Here is a 21,729-nt window from a genome sequence, read left to right as displayed (position 1 = left end):
TGTTGGCCATCTTGTGGTGGCCATCTTGTAGCAGCCATCTTGTGACAACGTCGCGTGATGCCACCTAGGCTTTTATTATATAGGATAAGTACATATTAGGTGAATGTGCATGAGCAGACATAGCAGGCCTCTTCATGAAGCTTAGTGTCTTATCAACAGGAATGAGGATTTCACAGAGCAATGACACATAGAGCAATGACACATGGAGGAGAATACAGAGGATCCATGGCAAGAGTATTAAAACCAGGTTGGGGATGTCATCAATCTGAACATTAGATGTATACACAGCATGGAGGAAGAGGCACTGGGGAGGAGAGGGAGTTTCCAGAGAGCAGGAAGCAAATATATGGTGGGTGGATACAAAAGTGAGAGAGCCTGGAGCCCCAAGTGAGTATGAGGGCTCTGGTATGGGTAGAACAAAGATTGTGAAGAAGGAAAAAATAGTGAGACACAAGGCTGGAGAGGTAAGAAAGATGTGGGGCTATTTCTGGAATTCTGCCTAAAGACAAGAGAAGCCACCTGTAAACTGTACACAGGGAAGTCACATGATCACATCTTCATTTTAGTAAACACCTAGGCTGCAATGTGGACACTAGGTCAGAGTGCTGTGCCCTAGAAATCGAGAGAAGAAATTAAGGAAGTTGGTGGGAATGGGGATGGAAGGAAGGGGACAGAATCAGTTGATATTTAGGAAGTAGAAATGGCAATACTTATCAATTGCTCAAATATAGTAGGGGAGTAAAAAGGAGACAACCAGGACTTCCAGCCATTGGTCATCAGGAAAAAAGAGATGCCATTCATTCACAAACATGGGGAGCACTTTGGGAGGGGTGAGCTTGAGGCAGAAACCCAGGTTTATATTTATGTTACCAGGATGCTCAGGGAGAGAGATTTTTAAATAATTATGCCTGCCTTTTACCATCTGGAAAGAAAGTCTCCTTGGAGAAGACTTTGTTGTCCTTGGAAGAGTACCCTGGCTGTTTTGTAAAAATTAAAGTTAAAAAGTACCCCCTTACCCTGAGGCAAAAACTTCTTCCTCCCAAAGGCTTGGAAAGGAAAAGCAGTCCCTCCTTTTAACAGATGAGACGATACACCAATTTGCTTAAGGAGCCCAGATGCTTTCTGAGAGACAATTATTCCCATTCTAACCAAGACTCAAATTATAGACACCACTGGGCAAGGACTGCAGACCATGGCCAAGGTCTGGTGTCAAGATCAAACCCCAAGGTTTCTAGAGGAGAAAACACTAGGAACAGGGTCCTCTGGTCTTGCAATCCATCCTGTTGGCCCCCAAACCCATGGGAAATGGCCAGCTCCTGCATGAAGTTGGAAATCACTCCTTCCTGGCCTGGGTGTTGGTGAATAGTATCGGTACCTGTGAGCTGGAGCCCTGGAGCTGAAGACACAGCCCACTGAGGCTTTGGCAGGGCTCTCCCAGCATCACTGGGACAGTGCAGGACCAGCTTTCCACAGGGACACTACATGGTAATGAGAGCCATAGCAAGAAAGGACCCCTAAGGACATCAGGGATTAAACCTCTTGGACAGAGTCAATTTTGGGACATTGTGGACAAATCAGGGTTAACAGGAGGTCCAGGAGAGAAGCATTGGAATTTCTGTTGATAAAGGCAGGTGGGCATTTGAGCTACTAAATAGAAAGGTAAGAGATTTGACTGAACATGCATTAAAAACCGGTGAAGTAGGGCACACTGCTTATACGTATACTATATTTGTTAACATAATGGTTCCACTTTTTAAGCAATATTTCAAATCTATAGCAGAACAAGAGAAAAATCAAAGCCATACCTTTGCAAACTGGTACATGATTTTTCAAAGTATGTACTTTTGTAAATGTGGAAAACATTTATTTTTTTGCCAGCTCATCTCCTTTAATCTAGCTATAAAGCTGCTCTTTTCTATGAGGGACCCATTTCGTGTGGTTTAGATGGGGCTGATCCCATCCAGAGGGCTGGACCTAATGTTTGTGTGAGGAATGAATGGATATATCCCCCATAACTTTCCTGAGCATGGGGGGAAAGCTCTTTCTCTAGAATCACGACCTAAAAGAAGAATAAAAACCTGCTATCATTTGGGAGTCTGTAAATGCTTTTAGGCTGAAAAATGCTATCAGTCATATCCCAAAAGTTTGGAAACTACTGGATTAAGATAAGAGGATAACATTTTGAAGGGAAGAGCAGTGGGCTGTAAGACTTGCCAATTCCCCTGTGAGAGGATTTGACCAGATGCTGTGAAAGGAAAGAGTAGGAAACAGCATTCTCCCTTTTCTTTCCAAACCTTTCTCCGGGGATAGCGCCTTCTTCCCTGGTATTTTGGGCAACTGGGAAGCCAGAACTCCTGCTGGCAGTTGAGTTTTCCTTCTCATGTTTGAAAAAGGAAAGTGGAACCCGGAGTAAAGGACACCAATAAAAATAGCGAGTTTCTTGGCAGAAGACTCGCCACCACTGATGTGTGTCAGAAAAAGACAACATAGCACATGAGATTGTTAACGTAGGTAGCAAGACATTAATAAAAGAGAAGGGAGAAAAACTGGCTAAACCTAAGCCTGATTAAGTCTGGAAATTACAGTTTAAGACACCCAGAGGGCAGTCACATCCTCCCCCACAGGGGCCTAATACCCAAAGCGGGCTCCCTGGGGGACAACTGGCCATTATCCAGGATTACCGAGGAGAGATAAACAATAAAGGGGAAATTCCTCTGCTGGGCACATGCCCAATCAAAGCCAAGATGGCACCTGGGTAGGTAAGCACCTGCACAGTAGAAACCAGATGATACAGCAGAACTTTGGGACATGCACAATAGAAGCCAAGATAGCTACCATAAAGGGGACATGTCTAGCTTGGGGAAAGGATCAAATTGGATAAGGGACACAGACCCTGGGAGACCTAGAAAAGAGATTGGATAGGTGCAAGGCCCAGCACAAATCTGTGAAGAGCCAGGAAAGAGATTGGTTAGTTTGAAAAGCAAGCAAGTTCTTTCACAAGCTCAGGGTAATGTAATCAAAGCTTAACAAAGGCCTCTCCTGGTAGCACATTCTCTTTGTAGCAGTCGCATGGGCCAGCAGCCATGCAGGCCCAAGCACAGGTCTGGGTGCAGCAGCACAGAGCCAGCCAGGGCACAGCCGGGAACAGAGACTAAGCTAGCCAGATGAAGACAGAAACTGAGCTGGACTAAGCTTTGGCATGGACTGAACTGAACTATGAAAGCTTTGGACATCCTGCCGATGCCAGGCCAATGGCACAGAATTTCTGGACCCTGGCCCTTTTTCTGGGCTTGGTGAAGACAAGGCTGGACTTCTTCCACAGCGGGATGGAGCTGAGCCACCTGGTCGGGGATGAGACACTGGGCACCTGGGACAGTCCTTTGTGTTTCCTCCAGCTCCAGTAAATCTCCCCACTACACCTTATCTTCCCCGTGTGGGTCCCCAAAATGCTTTTCTCGTGTTTCCATAGAAGAGCCCTATTTCCACAAGCAACAAGTTCACCCAGTTTCTGATTTTATTTTATTATGAAGATTTCTTTTTTCTTTTGATTAAGGTTTTTTATGTATATTAATGCATTCTTACCCATTAAATAAGGGAAAGTCTGCTTTCCACAAGTCTATTTTATTGCGCAAGCTGCACACCTCACAGACCCCAATTCATGGTGCTGATCTTTCATTCAAGTGCAGAACCTCAAACAAATAACAACCCGTTCCTATGGAAATGCAGACTGAAACCTGGTTACTGCGTTTGCTGCTGCTCTTGCTCTGGCGGTGAAAGAACATAGACATTATGCACACACACACACACACACACATACAACCTAAGTGTGTGCAGGACTTACACTGTATAAATATTCATAGTATTCATTTACTTGTAGATATAAATGTCTGTACAGATACTGCGTGTATAGCAAATGAATACATGTATTATTTATCTGTCAATAAGCATCAGACAGCAAACAAAAATCGTTGAGTCTATAATTCCTAACTCGCACATTTTCTCACTCCAAACTATCCAGTCTTCCAGATTTGCTAACAAGCAGCAAATTAGCTTTTGTGTTTTGTCTCCGTTTATTTTTTCATCTTTCTCCTTGAGGAGATAGAAGTGAGCTGTAAAGTGGTCAGAGGAAAAGGAGGAATAAAGAGCCTGGATAACCCACATACTGGATAATTAATTTAATTACCAATATTTATACAACAATCAATAAATAAATGCAACTGATATAGAGTAGATTATATGTTCCCTAAGTGCAGACCCTACTCTTATTCATCCACAGTCCCTAACAGAATGCTCTACACCTGGTAGGCATTTAATAATAGGTATTTTAATTAAATTCCATAAATGGAATCACCAATCTATACTTCGTAAGTAACTTGAGTATCTCAGTTGATACTGAAGCTAACTAGGTCTTCCTCTCTCCCTCCCTCACATCCCAACATCCCCATTGTCAACAAGAATTATGTCTAAGATGGTCCTACTCATTTGTAACCCTGAGGCCTAGTGTCTCAACGATGCTTAAAATAGCATGGATAATGGAGCAAGCATGCCTCTGATTGGTCATTGACAGAGACTTCTTTGCATGCTCAATAAGCAGCAAATATAGGCAACCCCTTGGAATCTACATTTGGTGGGACAGTGGCTACATTTTTTTTTAAACCCAGCAAAATTTGAGTTAATTTTATTTAGTGGAAATAGGCTTAAAAATAGCCTCCCAAGTTAGCATAGTTCTGCAGTTTTACCATCCCATGGTGATAATGAAAAAGCACTGTGCATGAGCTTTCCTATTTCAATTGATTGAAACCCCCTCCTCCATATAAAATTAGATTCTATACTGATAGTATAATTACTGTATAATAGAGTTTGCTCAACTACTCAACACAAAATGCTTTGCTTTCATAGCATTTTAATATAAGCAGCATAATGGGCACCAGCTTGAAAACCAGCCTGCCGAGAAGGAATCTAGGACCCCAAATGAGCTCAAGTTTGTAAAATGCGGTTCAGCTGTTCAGTAAACTAGTTAATTCTAACCGACTTGACATGTAGATATCAAAAATTTTCTTTTCCCAATCATGGTCTTGGTTAAAGAGAAAGTAGTCTGGCTTCAAATCCATGATAACAATATGGACACCTGTTCTGTAAGTCTTCAGGGCTCACCCTAAGCGGGGGGACCTCATCTGCTCCACATTCCTGGCTCTGAAGCACTGATATTGAAAAGCCAGTCACTCCCCATGATGCATTAGTTTTCAATTAAATTACACTTTTCAGTTTCTCTCAATAAATACTGCTTTTATGGACTTAATGGCTCTGTGTTGTACACCATACACTAAAACCACTTACTTCTTTGGGGAGAAGAGATTAACACAAGTAATATAGCAAAACCCCCTATTTACATAATTGCAATTTTCCTTTTGCTGTAACAGAGGCTGTTTTGACCTTTTAAATGTCCAATATTGCCAGAGTTGGCAGAATTTGCACTGCATGTCCACTTGATTCACTAATTTCTCTGAAATAACTAGTAAATCTCCTTATTGTTTGCTAAGAAACTGCTAAAAGGCAGGCGGTCTCTTTTGCAACTTCCAGTGGTTGACAAAGGCCCACAGAGGGGCTTTCTTCATCCATTTTCCTCAGGGATAACATGCAGGAGTCCCATCAGGTAATATAAAGCGAGGAAATGAACTGGAGTGAACACCAGGGAGTCACGGAGCCCATGCCGAAGGGCAGAGAGCACAACCCACTTACAGACATTCAATTACATATGAACAGGCATGTACTAGTATATGGTCAGAACAACCACTCTGGCTGGGCTAATGGAGCAGTTAGTTCATAACCCCTTCCTCCAGGACTTGCCCAAAAAGGGGATACTCCAAAAAAAATATGTCCCTAGGATGTCACCCTTCCCAGTGTTTTCTGAACTCAAGTCCAAAGGACACTTAACACCTCGAAGTAGAGATCTCCATGTCCATTATGTGAGAATGCTTGTTCCCGGGGTAAGGAAATTCCATGTAACTGTTTTACTTGATGCTTTAAATACATTTTATTAATTATGCTGACTTGAAACTACACTAAGAAACATCCCAGGCAGTTTAAGAATTTCCCTTTATGTGTACTCCATATTTGCAACATTTCTCTTGCCCTTGTTTTTAAAAGAAATAGAAGGTGTGTACTGCACACACCTTTGTGAGTAGAAATGTAGAGAACATCGTCTCTATGCCCTCTCCCCAGCCCCCATGTCTAAAATCCGGTGGGACTGTTTGTGGCCAACGGGCTGCGAGAGGAAGTGGCGTGTGTCACTTCTGGGTTGAGGCAATAGAAAGCCTTGATCAGCTCGTCTGTCTCTTCCCCAAAAGGAGCAGTTTGTTCCAGAAAGGGCAGTTATAAGATGTTGATGCCCATATCAGCCAGGATCTGTGAATGGTTGTATAACAAAAACTTTCCTTTTCTGCTCACATACAAAAGCAAGATTTTTTTTTATACCTAGCCTAGTCCAATTAAAGCAATAACCATACATCTTTGCAGTGACGAGGACTCTGTCCTTGACTAAACTTTAATTAGGCTCCTCTCAGCCCTCTGGGCCTCAGTCTTGGCATTCATAGCAGTTGGGCTTGTGTCACCTAGTTTCAGCGAGACTCCTGCTCAGTCAGTTCAGAGGAAATCTCCCATCCTCAGTACCTGATCGCGCTCCATATCTCATCAAATTCCTCACCCCCCACAACCCTCTGGGTGAAGTTCGATCACCCTGGCGTGCCTTCAACAAGAATCCTGTTAGGTCTGTTTAGCCAATATGCTCCCCGACCCCATGTTTTCTCGGAGTAATTTTCCATCCACTGAGCCCACCCTGTTCCTTGGCTCTAAATCCCCAGTTCTCGGTGCTGCATTTGGAATTGCGCCCAGCTCTCCACGGCGGTGTCTTCTGCCCTACTGCAATAGTTCCTGAATGTATACATTTGACCATTTTCCTCTCAAGCTCTGGATTTATTTATTTATTTTTGAACAGCAGTAATTCTTTATATTGTCTCTTTCTTTGTCCATCCACCCATGCCACCTGGTTTCATTCACAACTCCTAAGCTAGATCAATATTCAGCCACAATTACCCTGGCAATTCTGTAAAGGACAATTACAATGAACCCCTCTGTCCTCCCAAACTTGTTTAGCAACATTAAATCAAATATAAAATTCCAAAATTAAGTTTAAAGGAAAATGTCACTTGGAATTAATTTATGGGAAGGAAAGCCTGGCTGAGGTGGCTCAGTGGTTGAGCACTGACCCATGAACCAAGGTCACCGGTTCGATTCCCGAGTTAGGGCACATGCCAGGGTTGGGACTCGATCCCCAGTAGGAGGTATGTAGGAGGCAGCTGATCCATGTTTCTCTCTCATCAATGTTTTTATCTGTCTATCCCTCTTTCTTCCTTTCTCTCTAAAAATAAAAATATTTTAATAGTTTTGATAGGAAGGTAAGCTACTATCTTCTATTCTTTTTTTTTTTAAAAATATTTTATTGATTTTTTATACAGAGGAAGGGAGAGGGATAGAGAGTTAGAAACATCGATCAGCTGCCTCTTGCACACCCCCCACTGGGGATGTGCCCGCAACCAAGGCACATGCCCCTGACCGGAATCGAACCTGGGACCCTTGAGTCCGCAGGCCGACGCTCTATCCACTGAGCCAAACCGGTTTTGGCCTATCTTCTATTCTTAATATCTCATGAGTAATTCTGAAATGATAATCTTCATGTATAATATTGCAGCTGCACACTAGTGATTTAGTATTACTTTGTTAGGAGCATACATGTGTGCATCAGAGAAACAGCTCCTACTAAGTGTGGAGGTTGATTGGTTTAGGGCAGGCAGTAGAGAGAATCTTGTTTTCAGAGTGTGCTCCTCCATTGCAGTAGTGTGCGTGCTGTAGGTGCTTCCTGTCACGGCACTGCAATGGACGAACTCTATTCAGAACTCAAACTGTCTCCCATTTGCTCATAAAAGCCAGCAATGCAGGGAGAATTTGCTGAAAGAGCCAAAGAGGAGTAAATTCCTGAGAAATGGAAAACAATATGACAGAGGAGCATTTGGGGGGCAAAACTAAAGGCAGTCAAATTCAAGGAATCTAAGAGAGTGATTTTTTTTTAAGCCAAACAGTACATTAGATGTAGATTCAAACAGCAAGCCCACTGGTTCTTTGTCGGCAAAATTGCTAAATAGGGGTGAGCTTGTCTCCCTGGATCGTGAGGAACACAGGCAAAGGGATAAAACCACCTGAAGTCTGAACCAAAAGCCAATTTAGATCAAGCTGAGCAAACAGACAGGTCTGCTGGCCAACTCAAAACCAAGTCATCAAAAAAAATAAAGTATATACGTACAAAAAGAACTTAACATGCCAAGGAAAACCCAGAGAGCCATGTTAGGGCCTAGCAGCACACGTCCCGTTCAATCCAGGCCTGGGGTGCACCTGCAGCAGTTCCCGTACACCCCTCCCAGCCCCCATCTTTGCTTTGTGCTGGTAAAATCATAATGAAATGAAAGCCAAGGCCAGCCAGAGGACTGTGGGGGGCAGGGAGGAGAGGCCGTTCTGTCCACTTGGCCCAGGTTTAAAAAATGGAGGTTGTTACTTGCTGAGAACAGATTTGCACTCCTATTTTTTTTTTTTTTTTCTTTCTCTAAGCACCAGCTGAGCCTCTCTCTCAATTGCCATCCACACTGAGTCACTAACCAGCCACTGGGTGTGGGGTTCTGGCAGCAGTAGCTCTTATCTCTGACACTCCCCACCCCGACCCAAATCCCTTCCTCACTCTTTGGTGGCTTTCTTTGGTGATGCAGACGAAAACTTTGAAATCCCTGCAGCAGTTCTGAAAATTGTTTAGAAGTGATTTTTTTTTTTTTTCTGAAGAGGCCTGAGTGTTTGCAAAGGAAAGTGGGTTGTGTAAGATGTGAAAAGGTTATTAAACATATTTGCTACTGTGCATGATGCATGTGTAAGAGACAATTCTACTGCAGAATTCTGGGAGGAGGCACAGTATGTACTTTTATCACATGTTTATTCAATGTGAGAAGTTATACTCCATGCATAACCATGACAGTGGTATTTCTTTAAAATTTACTGTATTTTATTTCTATATATCCACAACTTCTATTTTTCTACTGGAAATGCTCTACATTATATTTAGGTGGACAAATTGTATTTCTCTTTTGATGATACAAATGCTAGAACGCTAAGTCAGCATTTACGTCTTCCTTCAGTCAGTAACCATGACTCAGATGCAAGGGAGGTTTGATACGTTGGGGGAAGGATGTGTCTTATGTACCAAATGCAGTGATGTGTCTAGATATGAATGTCCTTATCTACAAAAAGAGAGAATGGAACTCCCAGTCCCTTTAGCTCTGAAAGCCTACAATTAGCAGTGGCTGTGCCACAGAGACTAACCAAGTTGATTCAAAGAGGTTTGGGGAGAAAAAAATCACTGAAACTGGATTAATTTGGCAGCAAAAGCAACCCTTCCACTGACCACCCAAAAGGGCCATTTTGCAATAATGATTTCTTAACTGTCTAAAGAACAATAATGCACGTCTTTTCTCCTTAAATTAGATGGGAAGTTCCTTGAGGCTAGGACCCATGTTTTAAATTAACAATAAAATTTCCCAAACACATTCAAGAGACATCTCTCATACTGCCGGACAAATGGCCTTAACGATGAAAGAGGATATTAAGTCCATGAAAAAGAAACCAGGTCTCAGAGCTCCCAGCCCAGAGACTGTTTCTCTCCGTTACAATTGTTCTGCCATCAGGAGGTTCAGTGTAAGAGGCTTCTAGCGAGAGACAGTGAATAACAATTGGGAGGAAGAGATCCAAGAACATTGTAATAGCCGTCAGCTGTATAAGGATCCTAAAACCTTGGCTCTGGCTCTTTGGTGCCAGCAATATGCCTGCAAGAAAATGCTCCTCCCCAGGAGTCTTTCTGAAACCCACCCCCTGAGCCCTTGGGGATGGTAGGCCAAGTTGCCTGACCTGCATTGAGACCCCTCCCTGGCAGAGTCTGGCAGGCACCCAGGGCTGGCTCAGCGCTTTGAAGCAGCTCTGGGAACAATGCACAATCTCACTTTGTGATTTTATTTTGTCAGAACCAAAGGGAAACAGTGAGAACTGACTTGGCCTCTTTTCCAGATGCTTTTGACTAGGCATGCTACTTTTTTTTTTTTTTAATCTTGCTTAACAAATGAGACAAAGAGAGAGAAAAAAAATCTCTTTGCCCATTAATTTTAGCTGGGATGTGGCCTACTGATTATTGGGCGGGCGGGAACTATTAACATAGCTTTTCTATTTCCCTGTTGTATGCTAGCAGCTTCATCTATTCCAGGAGTCTAATACTGGCTGTTAGAAGCCTGGGGTTTGGCCGGCCAGTGTTCCTCAGTGGTTGGGCCCTGACCCATGCACTAAGAGGTTGCCGGTTTGATTCCCAGTCAGAGAACATGCCCAGGTTGTGGGCTCGATCCCCAGTTGGGGCCATAAAGGAGGCAGTTGATTGATGTTTCTCTCTCATCGATGTTTCTAATTCTCTCTCCCCCTTCCTCTCTCTCTAAAAATCAATAAAAACATATTCTTAAAAACGAAGCCTTGTGTTTTCATCCCCAATTATCACCTGATCTTGCTGCTTGAATTCTCAGTGTTTCACTGTGTATCCCCATAATGTCATTTTTAATGCCTGTCCTTCTCTACTGCAAATGGATGCTGTGAGGACAAATGAGATGGCTCAATGTTACCACCTTCCCTACCCATCTGGGGCTCTGATTTGCAAGGACCACACTGGGTTCTGGATGAGAAAACTAAAAGGTTGTGCCAGGAATGAAAGGAGGCAGAATGGAGCCGGGCGGAAGCCCAACAGGACGCAGAGGCAGGGATCCAGGCCAGGGTTGGAACACTGGACTGGCCACAACCTCACATATCAAGGTTGGTCCCAGGCCCCCAGGATACGCATTTGTGTGGTTGATTATATGAACATCTTTGAGGCATGTGTGACTCAATTATATTATCACTAGAGGCCCAACGCATGAAATTCGTGCAAGGGGTTGGCCCTCCCAGCCGTGGCGGCTGGCCTTGGCCCTCACAGTCCCGGCTTCGTCCAGAACGTCACCCGAAAGGATGTCCGGAAGGTCGTTCAGCTGTCCGGTCTAATTAGCATATTACGCTTTTATTATTATAGATTCTTTGAACTCTTTGGTGAAACATAGGGATTATGCTACTGAGATGTGTGTCCTTTTGCCGGAGAGTATTCTTTGTTTCTGTGGGCCAGCCAGCCCTTGAGCCCCATTTTCGTTGTCAAAAGACCTGATAGCAACTGAACTAATCATTTTAGTTCACTTGTGTTAAAGGTATTTTTGCAGCACCTCCTGGCTTTGACACATTATATAGACCTTAGGCAGCCAGGCAACAGAATAAAGTCCTCATGGGTGTCTCAACAATGAGGGTCCCTCCCTTTTCAGTGGCACTAATCCCCCCACAAAATCTCCCACCCTGGACACCCACAGGGAGCCAAACAGCAGGGGCAGGACAGGAGCCACGCTGCTCTGTCAGTGTTAATTGTGAGCTGGTTATCTGATCTGCTAGGACTTGCCCTTTCTGGAAAGGTTTGCATAATATGGCAATCGAATTCCAAGATTCTCATTTACTGTAAGTTGTGCCTTTGCCAATGGCTTTTGTCAGGACTCCTGTTTCACCTCATGTCTCTGCTCTCCACGTTTCAGAATGCACTCATCTGTGAAAATGAATTAAACTGATTAAAAGGCAGCTTTTCTTATTTATTGGAGTAAAAATGGCAAATGTATACATGGCACATCCTTGAATGAAACTCCATGAGGGAAAAAATAAATTCAGACAAGAGATGGCCTGACTCTCTGGGGGAAACAAACGCAGAAACTGCTACATGACTCAAGTTGGGCTGCTTTTGTAATCTAGAGTGATGCTCTACTTAACGACAGCCCAAATGATAATCCAATTATTAGGCTTTCAACAAACCCAGAACCTAATGACATCATATATTCTTATAATTAAAGTTGATCTGTATATAAAGTGGTTCCTCTTCTTAGAGAAACACTTACAATGTAAAATAACTCTCATCTTACAGACATCTCCCACTTCACAAATTTGTAGGACAAACACAGTGGTCGGCAAACCGCGGCTGGCGAGCCACATGCGGCTCTTTGGCCCCTTGAGGGTGGCTCTTCCACAAAATACCACGGCCTGGGCGAGTCTATTTTGAAGAAGTGGCATTAGAAGAAGTTTAAAAAAATTTTGCTCTCAAAAGAAATTTCAATCGTTGTACTGTTGATATTTGGCTCTGTTGACTAATGAGTTTGCCGACCACTGGACAAACACATTCAAAAGAAGAAAGTGTACAGATGTGTGTTATCCCAAACACGTGAAGATTCTAGGTGCCATTTTGACCCCACCTGCCAGACCAGGGCCAAGCTTAAAGAAACCTCCACAGTTGGGTGGGGAGTGTCCCAAAGCATCACCATGGTACAGCATGGGGGCAAGTGGGGTTGGAGGCCCTGTACGTTTCAGAGAAGTGATACCCCCAGGATCCCCGGCAGTGCCTTACTTTGCTGCTCCAGGAGCAGCAGTCATATGCAGGCCTCGCGTTTGGGGATCTCCAGAGATGGAAAGTACACTGTGTATGCAAACTGAACCGGCAGTCCTGAATGCCTTTATTAAAGAGTTCACACATTGGTTTTCTTGTTTATTTGCTTGATGTTGTTTGAATAGAAGAAGGGCTGAGGGGAGTAGAGAGGAGAGGAAGCACACTTTGTTACCCAAGGAACAAGCCACTCTCACCACCACTTGCAAACTCTGGTTCTTAATTCAAAGTGAAGCTTGCAAGGTCTGGTGACCCAAGTTTCCTCATCTTTGTGCTGGATCATCCCAGGAGCTGCTCCAAGGATTGTTGTTAAGAATAAAGGGATATGCCCTAGCCAGTTTGGCGCAGTGGATAGAGCGTCGGCCTACGGACTGTAGGATCCCAGGTTCAATTCTGGTCAAGGGCACATGCCTGTGTTGTGGGCTCAATCCCCAGTAGGAGGCGTGCAGGAGGCAGCCAATCAATGATTCTCATCATCATTGATGTTTCTATCTCTCTCTCTCTCTCCCTTCCTCTCTGAAGTCAATAAAAAATAAAAAAGAGATATCCTGGCCAGCATGGCTCAGTGGTTGAGTATCCATCTGTGAACTAGGAGGTCACGGTTCGATTCCCAGTCAAGGCACATGCCTGGGTTGTGGGCTCAATCCCCGGTGTCGGGCATGCAGGAGGCAGCCAATCATGATTCTCTCTTATCACTGAGAGAATCTACCTCAGTCTCCCTCTCCCTCTCCCTTTCTCTCTGAAGTCAATAAACATATATTTTTTAAAAGAATAAAGGGATAAAGCATGAACACCTCATGGTTCTGTACCTAGAGAATAGTAAGTGCTCATGTAAGAGTAGTTATTTTTATCATGACAATAGCTAATATTGTTTTTTCCAATGGGCTTTAAATAGAAGATGAACCCACCAGTCTCACAAGTAGCAAGTAAAAGTCTCCTTCTTGCAAATGGCTAAGAGCAGAGCTGAGCCAGTCTAATCCCAAGGCAGCAGCTCCTCTCAGAACCAGCCCACTCTCAGGGATAAGGGCACACTAACATAGGCTTTGGACGGCTTTGTATATGTTTGCCATTTTAGACTTTTTACAGAACGTTCATAACCTGATTGCACTGTTTGTCATTGTGGGTAGGAGATGTTACTGTGTGGGCCTGTCCTATGCATGCCAGGACAGTTAGCATCCCTGGCCCACTCCCACTAATACCAACAGCATCACCTTGTCACTGTAAGAAGCCAAGTAATACCCACACATTTCCAATTGCTGCATAGGAGATACAACTACCCCACTTCAGACTTTCAGGTAGAGAAAGTATCATTCTGTCCGCTTCACAATGGAAGAAACTAAGGTAAAAAGAGTGACTGACCAAGTTACTCAGAGAACACAGACAGTAAAAACAAATAGGAGCCCAGCCAGTGTGGCTCAGTGATTGAGCATCAACCTGTGAACCAGGAGGTCGTGGTTCAATTCCCAGCCAGAGCACATGCCCGGATTGTGGGCTCAATCCCTAGTAGGGGACGTGCAGAAGGCAGCCGACACATGATTCTCTCTCATCATTGATGTTTCTATGTCCCTCTCCCTCTCCCTTCCTCTCTGAAGTCAATCAAAGTCTATTTAAAAATGGGAAATACTTTATGTGTCACACACAGTGATCAAGTGGATGGGGGAAGGGAAGTTATGCTTTTCTATCTATACATGAACCCCCTATAGACATTCACCCCAGTGGAAAATCAGTCAATGTAAGTTATTGTTAATGACAGTAGTGGGCTATATTCCTCAGGGTTTGAAGATTGGAAAAAGGTCAATAGTGCTGAAAAGAACTCTCTTAAAGATTTGTTTTCAATGTATCTGGCTAAAACAGTGGGAGGTAAAGAGAGGAAAGAGGAAGAAGACATAGGGAGGGATAAATTACAACTCTAAAGCACCTCAAAATAAGGAATGCAAATCCCTAAACATATCCCACACCAATTTCAACCTAGGCACTTTAATGCCTTGCCATTCACCTATTAGCAATATGTCACAAAATGCTTTCTATGGGCCAGCACCCTGTTACAGCATTCATACTTTGTAATTCTCTCCAAGTGGAATTAACATCCTATTTCCTCCCAGTCTCTCATTCTGTCATGTGGTATTATAGCATTTAGAGGCCACATTTTTCTTTTATTGGAAAGTATTTTCCACTCTTTTATTGAAGTCAGTGAAAAAGTACAATTCTACATGACAAAATGTATTATGCAGTCAAGTCTTCAGGAACATGTCTCCTATTTTAAACAAGGAGAGCTATCTGTGTCCGGTTGTGTTCCTTCAACTTTGTATAAGGGGGAAGCGTTTCATCGTGCCTGTGCAGACAGCACAGCTGGCTTGGTCCAGTGGCTTTATTTTGAGCCTCTGAAGAAATGCTCTAGCTTGAAAGGAAACTGTGGCTTCTGCTCTGCAATAAGCTCGGGCGTTATTTTTTGGTTTTCAGCTCTGACCTGAAGTGCCCCGCGCCCTCACTCTTCCTTGCGTACTCTGGGCCCAAAGTGTAAAAGAACACCTAAGTTCTCGCTCCGGGAAAGAGGCTCTGAACGCCCCGGGTGCCAGAGAGGGCTCAGCTCCCAGGCAGGCGCATCTAATATTAGGCCAACTTTTTTCTACCTTTTTTACCCCACATCTAGCTGTCCTTTTCATTGCTTAGAGAGAAAGTTTCAAATGTATCCAAAATTGGAAATGTAATGCCAGGATCATAGAAAACATTTAGAATGATTTGAGCAAACACACACACACATACACACACACACACACACACACACACACACACACACACACACTGAACAAGGGGACAGAGAGGTGGGGGAAGGAAGGGCTGTGGTAATGTCTGCATTTAATTCTGAAACACAGAAAAGAGTTTTTAAATCACATGCCTCATTTTCAAGTCAAGAAATATTTTTGGAATGCCAGCCAGCCAGGTGCCAACCACTGGGTGAGACGCAGGGAAAGAGAGCCGGAGGGGGCAAGAGAGATCAAAGGCAATTAACACGGGGCCCTGGGATATGCCAGGCACTGTGTCTCCCTGGTGAGGGGAGGGCCAAGGACGTCTCTTCTCCAGGCTTTCAGGAGCCTGCTGTCTAGCTGGAGGATGAGAAACAGAGAAGTAGAAGAGAAAAATTAAAACAACCCTCACAGACAAAAAGGGGTAATGGTAGGTCAGAGGAAGGAAAGATTTCCTAACAGCCACTGAGCACATCCATCTTCAGCAGCCCTCAAGAGTCTCCTAATATCTAATGACAAAGGAGCCAAACGACTTTTCAAAATGGGAACATGCACCACTTTATTATATAAAATCCTATTTTAGAGGCATTCATGCATTTATCCAACACTTATGGACACCTATTATGCCAGCACTGGTGACATACAGATACATTTGGTTGGGTCCAGACACTCAAATTACTTACCGACTTCATAGACACACATTGTTTCTATTCCTCACTCCCTCCTTATATAAGGAATATCTACCCATACCCTTGGCCAGATCACCTAATAAGAATATGACATCAGAGAAAGTGGAATATATTTCTCAACCTTGTTGATGTTGGGTTTGGCCATATGACTTGCTGACAGCCCTGACAGCCCTTGAAATGGAATGTTAGTGCACTGACATGAGCCATGGCTGTAAGTGTATGGGCACAGTTTGCCTTGGCCCCTACTGCTTACCATTTCTATAACAAGAAATTTCCCTAAAAACCATTGTGTCCAGCAGGATGATGAAGCATAGGAGGAAACTTGTATTGAATTCTTGAACTAGAGTCTACCTGAGCCCAACCTTGATCAGTCAAGGCATAGCAGACCTCCAGAGCTAAAACAGAGAAATGCTTGTGGTTGGAAGCCACTAGGAGTTTGGGGTTGTTTTGTAGCATTACTGCAGAATTAGCTTATTAATACACTGAGCACTGGTATGACTCACCTTAAACTATGAAGTATGCAAAAATTTTTTAAATATATTTTGATTGATTTTTAGAGAGAGAGAAACATTGATTGGCTTCCTGCATGCCCTCTACTAGAGATTGAGCCCACAACCCTGGCATGTGCCCTGACCAGAAATCGAACCAGTAACCTCTTGGTACATGGGTCAATGCTCAACCACTGAGCCACACCAGCTGGGCAATATGCAAAATTTTTGTCAGTGCCTTCTGGGTGACCAATCTTCCCCATTTTCCCAGGACTGTCTCTGTTTTAAAACTGCAAGTCCTGAATCCCAGACAAACTGGGACAGCTGGTCATGCTGGTGCCTCCCCACCTCTGATGTTTGAATTTGTCCTGCCTGTCAGTGTTAGCCATAGCTCTGCCACAGACGTCCCTCATTCTGCCACTGATTATTCTTACTGGCCCTGAACCCCACCCACGCACCACTTCAGCTCCCCATCTAACTGTGCCCTCTATGAGCAATATCCCTAATGCTAGACACATATATCTTCAAATCTTACCTATCTCCAGTAACTAATTGCTGATAAGATTTACTTACCACAAGTTGTTAATAGTGATGCATTATTCTAAAAGATGTTTCTTTAAAATAAATGAATAAATAAATAAAAGACCCCTGCGGTGGCAATGCCTTAGGTTGGCAGATATGGATGCTGCTACCATCCCCAATCTACACCCATGGCAGACATCAGTAATCAATTACGACTCTGTTCCCTTTAAGCCCAGATGTGCATTCAAAATCCTGCTCAACACAGTGTTTTTGGTAACCACTTCAAATATATTAGAGTTGGAACATAAAATGAATCCCATATGTCAACCCTGCCTTAGGCCAGAAAAAAAATGTAAATTTAATAGTGAGAAAATCACCTGACTTCTAAGAGGTGGGGTTGAATCATAGAGCAAACAGTAAATTGAGAATCAGGCAGTTAAGAATCCTTTTATGTGACCTTGGATCAAGTTACCGAAATTTTCCTGGCCTCAGCTTCTTCATTTGTAAAAAAAAAAAAAAAAAAGAATTTCATTAATCCATGGCCTTAGGCTAAGATGTTTTTCTCTAAAATGTTATAAAAAAATTATTTCCCTGGTATCTTCATAGAACCACAGGACTGTGGTTCTATGAACCCATATGGAAGGGTTTTCTTTAGAAAGGAAAGATCAAAAATAGATGGCTAGGTAATCAAAAGAGACCATGAATTTTTAAATATTTTTTTGGTTTTAATATGTTCTAGGGGGAAAAAAAGAAGGGGAATGATTTTGTGTTTTCTATTTACTGTCATTATCATCTCATTCTCTATTCCCTTCCTTCTCATAGGCCCAGGTCAGCTTGACCTGTGTTGAGGGTGAGGATGGGAGAAGCTCATGGAGATGATTTTTCTGTTGCCCTGTTAATTAAATGGTGAGAAAATTTGGGAGGTCCAATCACCACATTAGGTCGCTGGAAAATAAGTTTGAATGTAGAAAGGATGTAGGAGCTAGGCAAATACCTTAAGTACTTTAAACTTCCATTTATGTACCTCCAAAATTGGAGTATCACATCCATCTTACTTTAAATAAGGCCTAGCTGAATGAAGAGATAATTAGTTATATTACCATGGGAATCCACCAGGACTTACCTAAAGCATTTAGCCTGATATGTATCCCATTAGGAGTGCTCTGCACATGGCAGTAGCCATTAATATTAAAGTCATAACCTCATCAATTGCCTTGTAAACTACCTCAGGAAAGACCATGTATAAGGGAGGAAGATATCTCTGGCCTCTAGGAAAAGGGCAGGAGAGGAAGATTATCCAGCCCTCTGGGCACTGGAAATGGGCACTCTTGTGAGAAGCATTGGCCATTAGGCTTTCCTTGCCTGGATCAGAATCAGCTAATCAGCCTCACCCAGCAACCTGATTGTCAGCGACCCTTCGCTCTTCCAGGGAGTGAGGCTGTGCATTGAGTAACCCAGAGGGTGGACTCATGGTTGTGCAGTTGCTCCTGTTGTGTGTGCGGTGTAGCGGGGGGTAGGGGGAGCAGGGTTGTTCAGCTCAGGGACCCAGCCAACTCCTAAGGCACTGACAGTTCTGGGGTCTGGATCTACCACTTCCATGTGAGTGGTCTTGGTCTTGCACTAGGGAGGTCCCTGCACCAGATGATCCCACCCCTTCTATGTAGCAAGCAGGCATCTCTCAGGACAGCTTGTAAATCTCATTTACATGACATTCTGGAAGGCAAAACTCTAAGGATGGGAACTAACAGTGTTGCCAGGGGTTGGAGTCAAGAAGGGAATTGACTGAAAAGGGACACAAGGTAACTTTTTGAGATGATGGAAATTGCTCTGGGCTGAACTGTCCCTTGACAAATACGTTGAAGCCCTAACCTCAATACCTCAGAATGTGACTGTATTTGGAGATAGGGTCTTATAAAGAGACTAGGGGCCCAGTGCACAAATTCATGCACCTGGAAAGGAACCGTGGGCTGTGAGATTGTGGTGGGCACAGGGACGGGTCTTGGCCCATCCTCCCCACCCCCACCTGGCCACTATCATCATGGACCCTGGTCCCATCTGCTGGCAGCCCTGCTCCCACCACCACCACTCCCATGCATAGAGTGATTGGGGCTGGTGCCAGCAGTGGGTGCGAGCAGCAGCTGCTGCCCTGATCGCCCCTCAGGAGCAGGGGGAGGTGGAGAAGCACTCAGGGGTGATCAGGGCTGGCAGCTGCCACTCACACCTGCTGACAGCGCTGAGTGATTGGGGCCAGCACCAGCAGCGGGTGCAAGCAGTGGCTCCTGCGTAGGCAGCGGGTGCAAGCAGGGCTGGCGCTGGCAGCAGGTGCAAGCGCCAGGCGGGACCGTGGCGCGCAGGAGCAAAGAATTTTCAGTAACCTCCAGAGCCTCGTCCCAATGATAGCAACAGGTGCCCTGCCTTGGTCTGGCACCCCTGCTCACCTGCTCCACCATCCCACTGCGGCCGATGCCCACCATGTTCCACGCATGCCCCCTAGTGGTCAGCACACGTCATAGCGACTGGTTGTTCAGTTGTTCCACCGTTCGGTCTATTTGCATAGTAGGGTTTTACTAGTATATCTTTTATATCATAAAAGGCCTGTGGTCATGACGCCATGATGGAATCACGACCAGCTACCGGACTCACCAGGAGGTGCATGATGGGTCCCGCGGCGGCCATGGTGGGTGGGATTTCTGGGTCCCGCACAGCCGTGGCGGGCGGGGGGGCACTTCTGGGTCCTGTGGCAGCTGTGGCAGGCGGGACTTCTGGAGCATCGCGGGGCACCAGCAGTGTCTGAGGAGCGTTGTGGGCCACCAGCAGCATCCACAGACGTGCAAGGCTTTGCAGGGCAGCAGACACGGCCCTGATGGCAGGTTAGGCCTAGGGGACCCTACACGCGCACAACTTGATCGTGCCCTGAGCCTCTAGTATATACATAGATGATTAGGTTAAGATGAGCCTATTAGGGAAGGCCCTGATCCAATCTAATTGGTATCCTTAGAGGAGGGAATTTGGACACCAAAGACACCATGGAAATGCCCACACAGAGCAAAGACCATGTGAGGACACAGCAAGAAGGTGCCATCTGCAAACCAAGAAGAAAGGTCTTAGAAGAAACTACATCTGTCAACATCTTGATCTTAGACTTCTAGCCTCCAGAACTGTGAGAAAATAAATATCCATTGTTTAAGTCACCAGTCTATGATGTTTTGTAATGTCAGCCCTAGGAAACTAACACAGATATATTCCATATTTTTATGGTGATGGTGATTACATGATTATTTACATTTATCAAAACTTGTAGAACTGTACACCAGTATATAAATCATACCTAATAAGCCTGACTTTAAAAGTGCTACCAGTCATTTTTTTTAAAAGTTTGGTGAGAATAACAATCTGTGTAAATAATTTCATAACTAAGACTATTTGTTAAAAATGCATTATTTAAATAGAATTAAATAACTCAAAATCTTAAAGTTTTATTTTATTTAGCTTTTCCAATGCAAATAAACAGTTCTATGAGGATGGTAATCGTGATATAATGCAATCTCTATTGTTACCTTTCTGTATTATTCATTGTCTATAAATACTTGCTGGTTCAAAAAGGGTATAATCATCTTTAAAACTGTGCAGCTAATCTATTTACTATCTATTACTATTAAATGTCAATCTATAAATCTATAACACTATTTACCTGAAGTTTCTTAACTGTTTTGTTCATAAAATTATCAGTTCATAATCATTAATAATTGTAACTTTTTACCCTGGCAATACATATATGCCTTTGAATTTTAAATGGACAGAGATTACAATATATAAAGCATATTACATGTAGCATATTTACCTGAATTTTAATGTGATTATTCAAAAGAACAGGCTTTCTTTTTATTACTGACTTTATTATGCTGATTATGCATGATGATAACTACGATTGCTCAATCACTGATCATCCCAAGTTTAGAGATGCCCTCTATAAAACTGAAGTAGGATATTTGGTTACTCAGCCTTAAAGGCCATGATTAAGGTCAAGGCTAAAGCCAAATGGGCAATTTGGCCCAATACTGTCCTGAGGTGGAAGCAAAATTGTAGTGCATTCCAATATGACCTGAATTGGCATAAACGGAATTAAATTATGGTATAAGTTAATCAGACTGTAAATAAGAAGTGAATCTATAAATACAAGATATAGATGCTTCATCATACGGTTAGATAGAGACACAGAACACAGACATTATACTAGTACGTGTATAGTTCTCATTCATACAAACAAGTCTATAAATATACATGTTCCAGGAACTATCACTGCAGTAAACCTAAATGTCTCCTTTCCAATCCCCAAAATTCAGCCTCCCACATGTAACCAACCCTTTCCTTGATAAGTTTCTGAAGCTATAGTGCAGACTGTAGCTTGAACTAGAGTTGCAAGGAAGTAACTCTGCCTTTTCATTTCTCCTGCCTAGAGATTTTTTTTTTTTTTTTTTTTTTTTTTTTTAGAAACTCTTGATCATTTACAAGAAATCTTCGGCAAGGCAGCGCTGCCAGCAGCACTGGCACCCTTCCTGGGCCCGCCTGGAACTTCATGACAAATGCTTTAATAATCTGCCTGTTTGCTGCCTCTCACCCTTCAATGCTCTGCTCTAAGGACATTTGTTTTTTAAATCCAG

General features: G+C 43.6%; 1 long non-coding RNA gene across 1 annotated transcript in view; it reads left to right on the top strand.

Annotated features, from left to right (window-relative positions):
• LOC129147806 (uncharacterized) overlaps nt 1-20,225 on the top strand; it is a 33,221-nt gene extending 12,996 nt beyond the window's left edge. Inside the window, exon 3 of the long non-coding RNA XR_008555018.1 lies at nt 20,067-20,225. This is a non-coding gene — a long non-coding RNA (uncharacterized LOC129147806). The remainder of the gene's footprint in view (nt 1-20,066) is intronic.
• The last annotated feature ends 1,504 nt before the right edge of the window (nt 20,226-21,729 follow it).

This window comes from Eptesicus fuscus, chromosome 3 (genome assembly GCF_027574615.1).
Source record: "Eptesicus fuscus isolate TK198812 chromosome 3, DD_ASM_mEF_20220401, whole genome shotgun sequence".
Taxonomy (NCBI): domain Eukaryota; kingdom Metazoa; phylum Chordata; class Mammalia; order Chiroptera; family Vespertilionidae; genus Eptesicus; species Eptesicus fuscus.
The sequence above is the reverse complement of the archived record's forward strand: the minus strand, read 5'-3'. Positions and strand labels throughout refer to the sequence as shown.